The following is a 12,928-nucleotide window of genomic DNA, read 5'->3' as shown; positions in this document are numbered from 1 at the left end:
TAAAATATTTACTCTTTTTGCTTTGTTGGAAAGGCAGACCTACAGAGAGGAAAAAAATATCTTCCATCCATTGTTTCACTCCCCAAATGGCCAGAACTGAGCCAATCTGAAACCAGGAGCTAGGAGCTTCTTCCAGGTCTTGCATGCAGGAGCAGGGTCGCAAGGCTTTGGGCCGTCCTCCACTGCTTTCCCAGGCCACAAGCGGGGAGCTGGATGGGAAGCAAGCAGCTGGGTTTAGAACCGGTGTCCCTATGGAACCCAGAGGAATGCAAAGTGAGGATTTAGCCACTAGGTGGTGTTTGTTTTTGTTATTTAACATGCGCTACACTATACTAACACAAATGAGACCCCCAAAATCAAGTAGATTGTCTAGTTAAAAACACACACTTCTAGCTTCTGTGGAATCTCTAGAAAATAAGTTAACTTTCTTATGCCTGTTAGTCTCCATGTTCCAAAAATTTCCTTCCACTCTGGTATGTTTGTTGAGTAGTATAATATTTCTAATGTTAAGACTTTTTAAGAACCAATAAAATGTCTTTCAAATGGGAGCTGAAATCTGAATCTAGCAATTCCTGATATTATATCCCCTGGTACCATTAGACGATTTTCTCTTCAGGGATGTTAACTACAGCTGCTACATAAACATAGTGGCAGCAACTTTTTCTGTATTAAAACCGAGTGTCTTTTTTTCCCCAGTCAATTTACAGGCACACAACAGAACTGTTTTCACAGGTAATAAATACATCTTATCTCTGCTGCATATTTTTAACTTATTTTTCACCTTTATGGAGTTGGAACGAGTAGATGAATTATTTTGCCAACAGATTATATCATTGAATTATTATTTTCTTTGCACATACCCTTGAACTTCAAATCTTCTATGATTTAGTTCATCTGGACACCGACCAACTGATTGTGATGAGATTTCTGTATTTTTAGCTCTAGAAGGTATTATGTCACTCAAATGCACAGAAATATATTAAAACTAAATCTTCAACAACTTTTAAAGTGGAAATATTGTGTGACATTTTATTTACTCAGACCAATTTTTATAAGATAATTTATTTGGAAGGCAAAAGAGAAAGGAATCGCCCGTTGGCTGGTTCATGCCCCAAGTGTCCCTAACAACTGGGGCTGGGCCAAGATGGTCATCAGGGCCTCCCACCTGGTGGCACGAACCCAAGTACTGGGCCTGTATGAGTGTGCTGCCTCCCAGGCACATTAGCAGGGAGCTGATAGTGAAGTGGAGTAGCAGGGACTCAAACTAGCCCTCTGATACGGGAGGCAGGCGTCCCGGGCACCAGCTTAACCCACCATGCTACAACGTCTGGCCTGAGGTCAATCTTTGCGACATAATGGTACATCTCTAAACATGTTGGATCCTCGGCTATGAGGAAATGAACTTGCACCACCATGAGAAAATTTTACAAAAATTGTAACTCGCTGGACTCATGTAGTTAAAAGTCAGCAAACCTTAGGAATCCTCAGAATTGGGAGGGAAGGAAATCTTTCAGCTTGAATCAGAAGTTCCTCTTCAGCAGGGCTGGCATGAAGTCATTCACTATGAGCCCCGATGGGCGTGGTCTCATTACCTTACAGGAAGCCTGAGTCCTCTTGACAAGCTCAACTGTTGCAATCTATCCCATAGATCAGAGCTAAAATCTAGGTCCCGCTAATTTCCACTGTGTGGCCTTACCCTCCAGAACTTTGTGGATTATGTCTACAGTATGACAACATTTCAAATAGTTGGTGGAGATGGTGGAATTAAAAGTATGAGTTTAGTGTAACTTTTTTTTGTTGCAAAATATTTTTGTATTATGTGAAAAGCATTATAAAGTAAAGCATGGATTTCAATTTTCTTTTCATCAAACTCATTGTTTCAATTCTGTCTTTTCACAGATATTTTGCAGTATGCTCTTACTGTTCACTGGAGTGGTAGCCATGTTCTACCCACCAAGTATTTCTTTTGTCAAGTTTTAAGCATGTACTAAGTCTGACCACTTATCTATGGATGTTCCCTGAGGCCAGGGATTAGGGACAGTAGTTTACTTGGAGAGCTAAGAACCCCTGCAGGCTGGTCCTCAGATGTAGCTCTGACCTGTGCTGACAGGCGTTACAGCTTAGCCCAGCCCACCCCATGCCCCAGCCTGTGCACACGCTGGCAGGTGCAGTTGCCTGGCCTGGCCTGCCCCTAGCTCTGGTTCCCACATGCATCTATGGGTATAGTGACTTGATTGAGGAAACTTCTTAAAAAAAACCCTATTAGTCTGGTCCTCAGACCTGGCTCATGTGTGCACTGACAGATGCAGTGGCATGGCCTGCCCCCACCCCAGTTCTCGCAAATGAGCCAACAGGTGCCACTTGGCAGCCTGCATAGTATAGTAAGCTCTTCCTCCATGCTCCTGACATACCACCCATGTGGGTCCAAGGGGTAGACTTTGGAAGCAATGATTGAGACACAGCTACTTGAGACATTTGCATCCCTATCACTGTCCCCGGGTCAGAATCCCAATTCTGCTTCTGGTTCTAGCTTCCTGCTAATGCACACCCTGGGAAGCTGCAGATACTGGCTCAAACACTTGGGTCCATGTCACCCATGTAGAAGACCCTGGCCAAGCACTGACTATTGCATTTGGGAATGAACTAGTGCATGGGAGATCGATTTCTCTCTTTCTCTCTCTCTCTCTCAATCTTTCTCTCTGTACTTCTCCCTCTCTGTCAAGTGCTGATCTTATGAAGAAGGCTAAAATTCACAATGCAATGAACCTTATTAGCACACTAAATCACATTGGCATCTTTTTATAAACATTTTAAAAGAGATTGTTTTTGAGGGGCAGATTTACAGAATGAGAGAGAGAGAAAAAGAGACAAAGATATTCCATCTGCTGGTTCGCTTTCCAAGGATGGCTGCAGAGGCCACAGGGAAAACCACAGGATTTTTGATCTAGCCTTGGAGCGCACATATGGGGACTGGGCCTCCTCGGTTACTGATACCTGCACAGTAGACAGCATGCGTAGCTGCACAAGGGACACATGACAGCCAGCTCCTCTAGGCCAGCAGGGCACATCGAGTGGCACCTCAGAGCACAGAGAGCAGAACAGGTTGAACTCTACCAGTCAATCTTTGCAGCATGTTCCTGGGTCTGTGGATGTACTAAGATGCACTTGGTCAACCAATAGACCTTGGAAATAGTTTCTCAATCCTGGAACAACAAAACCAACAACATCTCAAACTCTCAAAACCACCCAGGAAACACCGTTAGAACACTCTTCTCCGTGTTGAAGTCTCTAAGATGATTTCAAATGATTGCCTCTTATCCCCTGGTGTGATGTCGCTTGACAATAGGAGTGGTGCCATCTTCTGTCCCTGCTGCTTCCTGACAGATACAGGAGAAAAGGAAAAATAACATTGGACGTGTCTGACCCACCCTCTCCTCCATACCTTGACTCCACCCTGGTCAGTGACCCACATGGGCATCCATTCTACTCAACTAGGTAGACAACACACACATATATATATATGAAAAAAGAATGGCTGCAAAGGCCAGAGCTGAGCTGGTTTGAAGCCAGGAGCCACGAGCTTTTTCTTATGTGAGGCAGGGGCCCCGCAGGGAGGGAGTTCGCCTGCTAAGCCATTGTGCTGGGACCCATACTGATGTTTTGAAAAAGGCTCAGCAGTACGCTTAAAATAATAAAGCTGCAATGTTCACGTTCTTTTCAACAAGTTCCAGCCTACACATATTTGGGGCCTAATCTAATGTAATAGTAAGCTTAAAAACTACTGAAAGTTCTGGCACTTTAGTTATAGCATGGGATATGAGATTTCTGGGTTACTGTTGGAGTTCTATCTCACTAAAAAGCCAGAGAGATGAACTTCTCCAAACGTTTGCAGAGGTGAGATTTCTTTCTTTTTGTCTTTCTCTTCCTTTTTTCTTTCTTCCTTTCTTTCTTCCTTCCTTTCTTTCTTCCTTTCTTTCTTCCTTTCTTCCTTTCTTTCTTCCTTCCTTTCTTTCTTTCTCTCTCTCTCTCTCTCTCTCTCTCTTTCTTTCTTTTTAAAATTGTTTTTTTCAAGGTAGCTTTGACAGCTGGGAGCAGAAATAGAAGAAAAAAAGCAAAACCAAAACTTGCTGCCTGGGTTGGCATAGGGCAACAGTCCTGTCATGGTCTGTAACTGGCTTTCCTGCTGCAGCTGGAAGAAACCTCGGTGTGGGGAAGAGCTTGGCGCTGTGAACTACGTTTAGCTCAGTGTCATGGGAGCAATTTTTAACTTCTAACTGCAAGTGTGCTACTGGTCTTGACCTTAAAGGACAACAATGAACATGTGAGATTTGCATTTATTTATACAAAGAGACTCTGCATTTTTATATTTATAAAGGCATTTATCTTATTTATGTACAAGGCAGAGAGGCAGAGACAGAAATGGAAAGACGGTGTTCTCATCTGTGCCTTCGATCAGACAGAGCACAGGAATTAGGAATTTAGTCAAGGTTTTCCATGTGGATGGCTGAGACCCAAGTACCTGAGCCATCACCGGCTGCCTGTGTTAGCAGGAAGCTGGGATGGGGTGAGCAGAGCCAGTCTCAGACCCAGGCACTTGAATGTGAGATGTGGAGGTCACTAATGGCACCTCAATCTCCAGACCAAACGCTCTCAGCCCCTTCAACCCCTCTTCTGCCCCCCCCGCCCCAGTTATCTACTATGTGTGTTGACCACACATTTACCATCAGTGGCAACCTACACATATCAAAGCCTCGTGAGAAATGAAAAGTGCTATTAGGAGTAATATGCTTAGAGACTATTTAGAACCGTGCCTTTGGCTCAAGTAACCTGGACTTGAATCCTGGCTTTGCCACTGACTCTCAAGCAAGCTTCTTGAACCAGGCAGCCCTAACCTCTTTTATCATAACTGGGATATAGATCTGTGGAATCATTGTGAGGGTTAATGAAGGTAAGTGCTTGCCGCTACCTGAACCCAGCACTGTGAGTAGCAGATGATAGTTGCTGCTCTTATTAACAACCACAATGGTAATTACATTTGTTTGCATTTTCTCCCTTAATAATAGGATCAGCTGGGACTAAAGAGATCCCCTATCTTAGTATTTAGCACTGGGAAGTTCTTTGAAGCACAGACCCTTGGGTAATATTGGATGTCATTTAAAGATGTAGCTAGGAGTCTTGTCTTCCTCCAATTATTTTATTTAGTTGTCTGGGCGGCAGGGAACTGAACGAGTGTGAGAAGTAGGGGAAAGAATTTTCTCCTTCAAAGGCCATCTATACAATATGTGTCTTATTGCATTAAATAGATTTTCCCCCCATTGGTGAAAGTTTAAAAGTGACAAATCAGAAGCCAGTCTAGGAAGTGGGCTAGTAGAAATCTTAAGCAGCATAATTTAGTTTAAAGATTTATCTTTTAAAAAAAGATTTAATTATTCTTATTGAAACAGCAGATTCACAGGGGAGAGACAGAAAGATGTTCCATCTGCTAATTAATTCCCCAAATGGCCACAATAGCTGGAACTGAGCTGATCTGAAACCAGGAGCCAGGAGCTTCTTTTAGGTCTCCCACATGGGTGCAAGATCCCAAGGCTTGGGGCAGTTCTCCCCTGCATTCCCAAGCCACAAGCAGGGAGCTGGGTGGGAAGTGGAGCAGCCAGAACACAAACCGGAGCCTGTATGGGATGCAAGCCTTATAAGCAGAGGATTAGCCAATGAAGCCATGGCTAAGCCATGCCAGGCCCCAACGGTAAAATTCTTTTATAAAGCAAGTTTATAATATGCATTAAAACTCTTAAAACTACTCACACTTGGACCCAGTATTTCTATCTTCAAGATATTTGTCTAAGGAAAAGAGATATAGAAAAGATGTATGAAAAGGAATTGTTTATAGAAATTCTTCCTAGCATTATTTATACCAGTGAATTGGAAGCAAATTGAAATTGGTTAAGGATGACATAGTCATAGAACAAAGTAACATGTTATGACTGGGATTCATGCTCTGAACACAAAGATGAAATGGCTCCAGATGCAATCAGTGAAATAAAAATGTTAAAACCCTGGAGAGTGGTGAGGGCTGTGAAACTGGAGGTATTATGCTCCCACTGAATACTTCCGTCCAAGAAAATGCAGTCTGAATTCTATACACAGGTTTGCAAGGTTGAAACAGCTACTGTTAAAGAATATTAAAATGTGGGAAAATATTCATGGTGTACTATAAGATTTATTTTATTTTTACTGGAAAGTCAGATATACAGAGGGAAGATCTTCCAAACATTGATTCACTCCCCAAGTAGCTGCAACAGCTGGAGCTACGCCAATCCAAAGTCAGGAGCCAGGAGTCTCTTCCAGGTCTCCCACGTGGATGCAGGATCCCAAGGTTTTGGGCCGTCTTCTACTGCCTTCCTAGGCTACAAGCAGGGAGCTGAATGGAAAGCGGGACCACCAGGATTAGAACTGGCACCCATATGGGATTCTGGCGCATTCAAGGTGAGCACTTTAGCTACTAGGCTACTGGACTGGGCCCTCATGGTGTACTTTTAAATGACAAAAGCAAATAAGAAGAGGTCGGTATTATGACATAGTGAATAAAACAACCACCTGTGACACTGGCATTCCATATGGACGCCAATATGACTACTCCACTTCCAATCCAGCCCCCTGCTAATAGCCTAGAAAAGCAGGTGAAGATGGTCTAGGTGTTTGGGCCTGCCACTCATTGGAAGACCTGAAAGAAGCTCATGGCCCCCAGCCCCCCGCGCCCCTGGCCCCCCGCACTCCTGGCCCCCCGGCCCCCGCACCCCTGGCCCCCTGAGCCCGAGCTGTTGCAGACATCTAGAGGGTGAACCAAAGGATGGAAGCTCTTTCTGTCTCGTCTCTACTTCTTCTTCCTTCTTTGTAACTCTGGCTTTCAAATAAATTAATACATTTTTTGAAAGCAAATAGGAAAAGTATAGATAAAAATAATTCCAATTTTAGAAAAGACTATATGTGAGTATAGATATATCTCTTTTCTATTTTAAGGTAGTCTATGTTAATTATCTGGAGGAATATTAGTCAAAAATAATGGCTTCGGATCAGCTCAGCTCCGGTCGTTGTGGCCACTTGGGGAGTGAATCATCAGACAGAAGATCTTCCTCTTCCAATAAAAATAAATAGATCTTTCAAAAAAACTTTTTTTTATTGGGTGACAGTTTGTTAGATTCTTGTTTGGGACAATCATGCATACAAAAATGTAAAATCCCCGGGAGTCAATACTTTTAGTAAGGGAGGGGTGAAGGATGGACCTCCTGTGCCAGGCTGGCAGTGGGAACTTGACCAGGTTGAATGAAGCGCTCATTGCTGCTTCTCGGGGTCTGCCTGAGCAGGAAGCTGGAGCCATGAATCAGAGGCAGCCATCAGACACACACGTCTTCACTGAGACGCCACCTCTCCTTACCGAAGTATTGGCTCTGCTGGGTATCTCGGGGTGAACCAGCAAGTAGGATCTCTTTCTGTCTCAGTAATAATAATAACAGTAATAAAAGTTTAAAAAAATTAGTAAGGGAGATGAGGGAGGAATAGAGTATGCCAATTATAGCAAAAAGATATTATGTATTGTGAGAGTTCAAGGTGAGGACAGCTCTATTTATTCAAGACTTCTTGACTCGCTGCCAGGTGTCATGCCCTGCTCTCTGTGCTGGGAAGGTAGCGAATGATGGACCAGGTCGGTTCTGCTTCCAGGGAGTTTATGTCAACATTGGAGACAGAGAAATCATGATAACTTAACCCAGTGCAAAGACAGAAGAAAAAGTGAAATGCCAGCTCTGTTTGCAGCCTGGCGAATCCAGACATCTAAACCATATGTCCCAGTGCCAGAAATTAGAGATCATTCTAAATCATGAGTCCAAGTGCAAATCTTAAATATTACAAAGCCAGTGGGATATTAAAGGAAGGATCTGTCCTGCCTAATTGGGTTTTGTTCCAGGTTGATAGGGATCATTTAGTATTAGAGTGTCTATAAATATCATTTACCAGATACTTGAGATACGAAAGGGTTCGGAAAGATACACAATTGTTTCCACAGATGAATAAGAAGGATTCAATCAAATTCGACATCCATTCCTGAAAAAAAATCTTAGCCAAAAAAAAAAAAAAAGAACACAAGGAAAAAAACTCTTAACTTTATGTGTATTGGTACAATCTCAGAATTCTCAGACAAAGGAGCTCATCATTGCCATTCTACATTTACCGAAAGTGAAACCAACCTGATAACATGAGAATGATATTTTATAAAAACCAGAGAAAGAAAATTGTCTTAGGGCCAGTATGTTACAGTGGATTAAACCACTGCTTGAGACATCATCATCGGATGTCAGAGTTCTGGTTCAAGTAAGTCCTGGCTGCTCTGCTTTCGATTCAGCTTCTTGCTAATGTTCCTGGGAAGGCATTGTACTTGGACCCCTGCCGTCCATGTGGGAGACTTGGCTGGGGTTCCTGGCTTTGGCCTGCTCACCTGCTGTTATTTTATAGAAAGTCTTTCTGTTTTCTCTCTTTCCTTCTCTCTGTCACTCTTCTTTCCAAAGGAAGGAAGGAAGGAAGGAAGGAAGGAAATTGTCTTCTGATTAGAGGATTTCCATGAGAAACAAAATATATGGGTAAACCATGCAACCCATTAGATTAAAATAATGTGGAACTCTGTAACAGTGGCAAACACTGCAACAATGAAATAAAGGGCTGGCCATGTGGCATAGAGGGTAAAGCCTCTGCCAAGGATGCCAGAATCCTATAGGGCCACCAGTTCAAGTCCAGACTGGTCTACTTCCAATCTAGCCCCTTGCTAATGTGCCTGGAAAAGTAGCAAAAGATTGTTCAGGGGCCTGGGCCCCTGTACCCATCTAGGAGGCCTGGAGGAAGCCCCCGACTCTTGGCTTCAGTCTGGCTCAGCCCTGAGGTGTGAACCAGGGGATGGAAGATTCTCTCTCTCTCTCTCTCTGTATGTCTCCCTTTTTCTTTGTAATTCTGGTTTTCAATTTAACAACAACAAAAAAAAAAATCAAGCTTTTTAGAAGATGAGATAGAGGAGCTGTCATTTGGCCTAGCTGCTAAGACATGGCTTCAGGCTCCTGTGTCCAATAGTGCGTGAGTTCACTCCATTCCTGCAGCCTTCCGGAGGCAGCAGTGAGTACTCCAGCAACTGGGCTGCTGCCACCCAAGTGGGAGATGTGGACTGAGTCCTGGCTGCTGGCTCTGGCTTCTAACCAGCCCATCCTGGCCGGGGGGGGCGTTTAGGGAGTGAGCCAGATAACAAGCTCTCTCTCTCTCTCTGACTCTCCAAAAATAAGTGAGTAAAAATTTTTCCACCTCAGAAATGAAGCAACAACATAATAACTAAATTTAATCATCTAAATCCATATTATGTAATCACTAAGAAAAATGTGTGGCAATAGCACGGTAAACAATTTAAAACCACATGTAATGAAAAAAAAAGAAGAAAAAGAATGTCTACGCCAGCAGCTGGGATCGTTAGAGGAGGAGGTCTCCAGCGTCCAGGCCAGCAGCCTCGGCCTCTGGTGGAAGCCCAGGTCAAGCGGCTTAAAGAGCAGCTGGGAGTCAGGGCAGCAGAGCCAGCAGGGTCGGTATCATGCAGACGTCCGGCTGAGAGGGGGCTCCGGGAGTCTTAAGGATTGTGGGATCTGTGAGACTTGGTTTTGTTTTCTTTATTTTAAATGAAAGCAGTGCTGGCTGCAGGGAGGGGCCCCCAGGAAGGGGAAATTGAAAACATAGAGGACAAACGAAACGCTAATAGGATAAGTTCCCTGAGGAAACAGAAGGGGGTGAGGCTCTGCACAATGACAGGGAGGATTCACTGAATAGAAGGGCCATTTCCGCTAAGCTGATAGGGAAAGGCTTTGATACAGACGCGTGGGTAACATAACACAGGCTCTACTGAAAGAAAGCCTTGTTGGGAAGCTCAGACCTACTCGGGAACAAGCAAGACATCTAGAACTTGCTGTGGCCCTGGCGCTTCCCAGAAGACAGGTATACACAATGTGAGGGGCGGGGGGGGGGGGGGGGGGGATAGGAGGTTGGTACCAATCTTGGATGACAACTTGCGTTTCGGAGTTGACAGTGTGGCACGGGAAAAGAGAAAGTATCGGCCTTGGAGGGTCGTGGCAGCTGCCCCTGTTACTTGCATCTGATCTAGCAGGAGTTAACTCTCTCTGGTCCTTGATTTCTTTGTGAGAAAAATGGGAAGTCAGGGAAATGCAACTCCCACATTGCTTGTCCTAGGGACTATGGGGCCTGAGAAACTCAGCAACTTCTGTGACTAAATGCTTTCTTAGAGCTTACTTTACATCAAGTGACTAACATTTCTGGACCCTGGATTCTCAAACTTTTTTTTTTTCAAGATATTAATTTTTGTTTTTACTTGAAAGTCAGAAATCTTTCATCTGTGCGGTTCAATCCCCAAATGACTACAAAGGCCAGAGCTGGGTTGCTCTGAGATTGGGAGCCAGGAGCTTCTTCTGGGTCTCTCAGGTGGGTGCAGGAACCCAAGGTCTTGGGCTATCCCCCATTGGTTGATCAGAAGTGGAGCAGCTGGGATTCTAACCAGCGCCCATATGGGATGCTGGTGCCACGGGTGGAGAATTAGCCTGATTCTTGAACTTTTACTGGCACAAACTTAAAACATCCTTTAGCAATGAGGTTACAGTAATCCAAGTATTGAGAATGAGTGTGCTGAAATCGCAACTGAAATATTCCTAAAATTGTTGACACCCTGCAGCTTACCAGCATTCAAACCGTGGACAATAGATTTAATCAATAATTTGTGGGTGCATTGACCTTGCTTTTAATATACTACAGTACAGATTGTTTTATCACTGAAAGTTTTTCATTAAGCTTATGACAATTTGGACTAAAATCATCCATCTAATAATTGTCATAAACAAATACCTGCTACCCATTTGGGACTTGGGACTGAAGCTGTGTTTCCCACCATCAAGTCAGCTGTTTTTCTATTATATGTATTGAATACAGTTAACATTAAAGATTACTGATACACAATTTAAATTTATAAAAAGAATGCAGTCCTTCAAGTGTTTGCTGATAAAGGAAAAAGTAAACAAAACATGGCATTTGCATACTATGAGATGCTAGCCTTATACAGAAAGGACATTCTGGAGAGAGGAGCATTTTGTGCATTGCTCAGGACATGGCTTGGAACACCCACATCCCGTAATGGAGTGTTTGCATGCCAGTCCCGACGCTGCTTCTGAGGCTGTGCTGCTGATGTACCTGCCGGGGGTAGTAGGTGAGGCTCTCGTCCTTGAGTCCTTGCCACCTGCATGGGAGACTCAGGCTGCGTTGCCAGCTCTTTTGGCTTTGCACAGCCCTGGCTTTTGCTGGAGTTTGGGGAGTGATCCAGTGGATACGAGACCTGATTCTGCCTCTCACTCAGCCTTTCAAATAAAATAGGGAGGAAAAAAAGCACTATTTAAAAACATGCTTGGGGAAAAAATAAACTGCTGTGATAGTGTCTAATTTTTCTTTCAGCTTTTTTTTTTTTCTCCCAGTTGGGCCTTGCTTGGCTTCTTTTGAGAACCAAAAACGTTATATTAAACCAAATAATCTTGATGGGATTTAATCTGGTGATTACCATTCCTTGAGCAAGGCTGTATAGGACTTCTTAATGCTTGTGTGACTCCGTGTGCTTCATTTCATGATTCTTTTGAATTGAGGGCACTGGTGACAACTGAAACCTATAGCCGTGCCAAATCTGTCTAATTTTAACAGATTACTCTTTTGAACAGCATAGCAATACAGGAATAATTTAGAAAAAATGAATTTTTAAATATTTATTTATTTATTATTGGGAAGGAAGATTTATAGAGGAGGAGAGACAGAGAGAAAGATCTTCCATCCACTGGTTCACTCCCCAAGTAGCTGCCACAGCTGGAGCTGAGCTGATCTGAAACCAGAAGCCAGGAGCTTCTGCTGGGTCTCCCATGAGGGTGCAGGGTCCCAAGGCTTTAGGCTATTCTCTGCTGATTTCCCAAGCCACAAGCAGGGAGCTGGATGGGAAGTGGAACAGTCAGGACACGAACCAGTGTCCAGATGGAATTCTGGTGCTTGTAAGGGAAGGGCTTTAGCCACTGAGCCATTGTGCCAGGCCTAAAAACCTAAATCGTGTGGAGTATTACCTTCTATCTGGTAAACTAATTTTTAAAAAGATTTATTTGTTTTTATTGCAAAGTCAGATATACAGAGAGGCAGAGAGGAAGATCTTCCATCCACTGATTCACTCCCCAAGTGAGCACAACAGCCAGTGCTGTGCCAATCCGGAGCCGGGAGCCAGGAACATCCAGGTCTCCCACGTGGGTGCAGGGTCCCAAGGCTTTGGGCCATCCTCGACTGCCTTCCCAGGGAGCTGGATGGGAAGTGGAGCTACCGGGATTAGAACCGGCGTCCATATGGGGTCCTGGCGCTTTCAGGTGAGGACTTTAGCCGCTAGGCCATGGCGCACTGGGCCCATTTTTCTTATTTCAGAAAATTGAGCCTAAAATTTTAGTTTCTAAAATGTTTATTTTGTTAAAAAAAAAAACTTATTTGTTTATTTGAAAGAGTGACAGAGATAGACAGAGCTCTTCTATCTGCTGTTTTATGCTTCCGATGCCCACAACAAGGTCGAGTCAAGACGAAAGCCAGGAGCCAGGTTTCCATCGCCTGAGTTTCTCATGTGAGTGGCAGGAGCCCACGGACTTGGGCCATCTTGTTACTTCCCCAGCACATTAGCATGGAGCTGGATTGGTGTGCACATCGGATATGGGAGCTGGGTACCTTATGTGGTGGCTTAGCATACTGAATCATGGTGCTCAACCCAAAGTTAAGATTCTGTGATTTGGTTACTAATTTGTTATCTTTACTTTAGAAAACATATCTCAGGCCCGGC

The sequence above is a fragment of the Ochotona curzoniae genome, unplaced genomic scaffold (genome assembly GCF_017591425.1).
Source record: "Ochotona curzoniae isolate NIBS_2020 unplaced genomic scaffold, NIBS_Ocur_1.0 scaffold_1037, whole genome shotgun sequence".
Classification (NCBI taxonomy): Eukaryota; Metazoa; Chordata; class Mammalia; order Lagomorpha; family Ochotonidae; genus Ochotona; species Ochotona curzoniae.
This window is presented reverse-complemented; position numbering follows the sequence as displayed.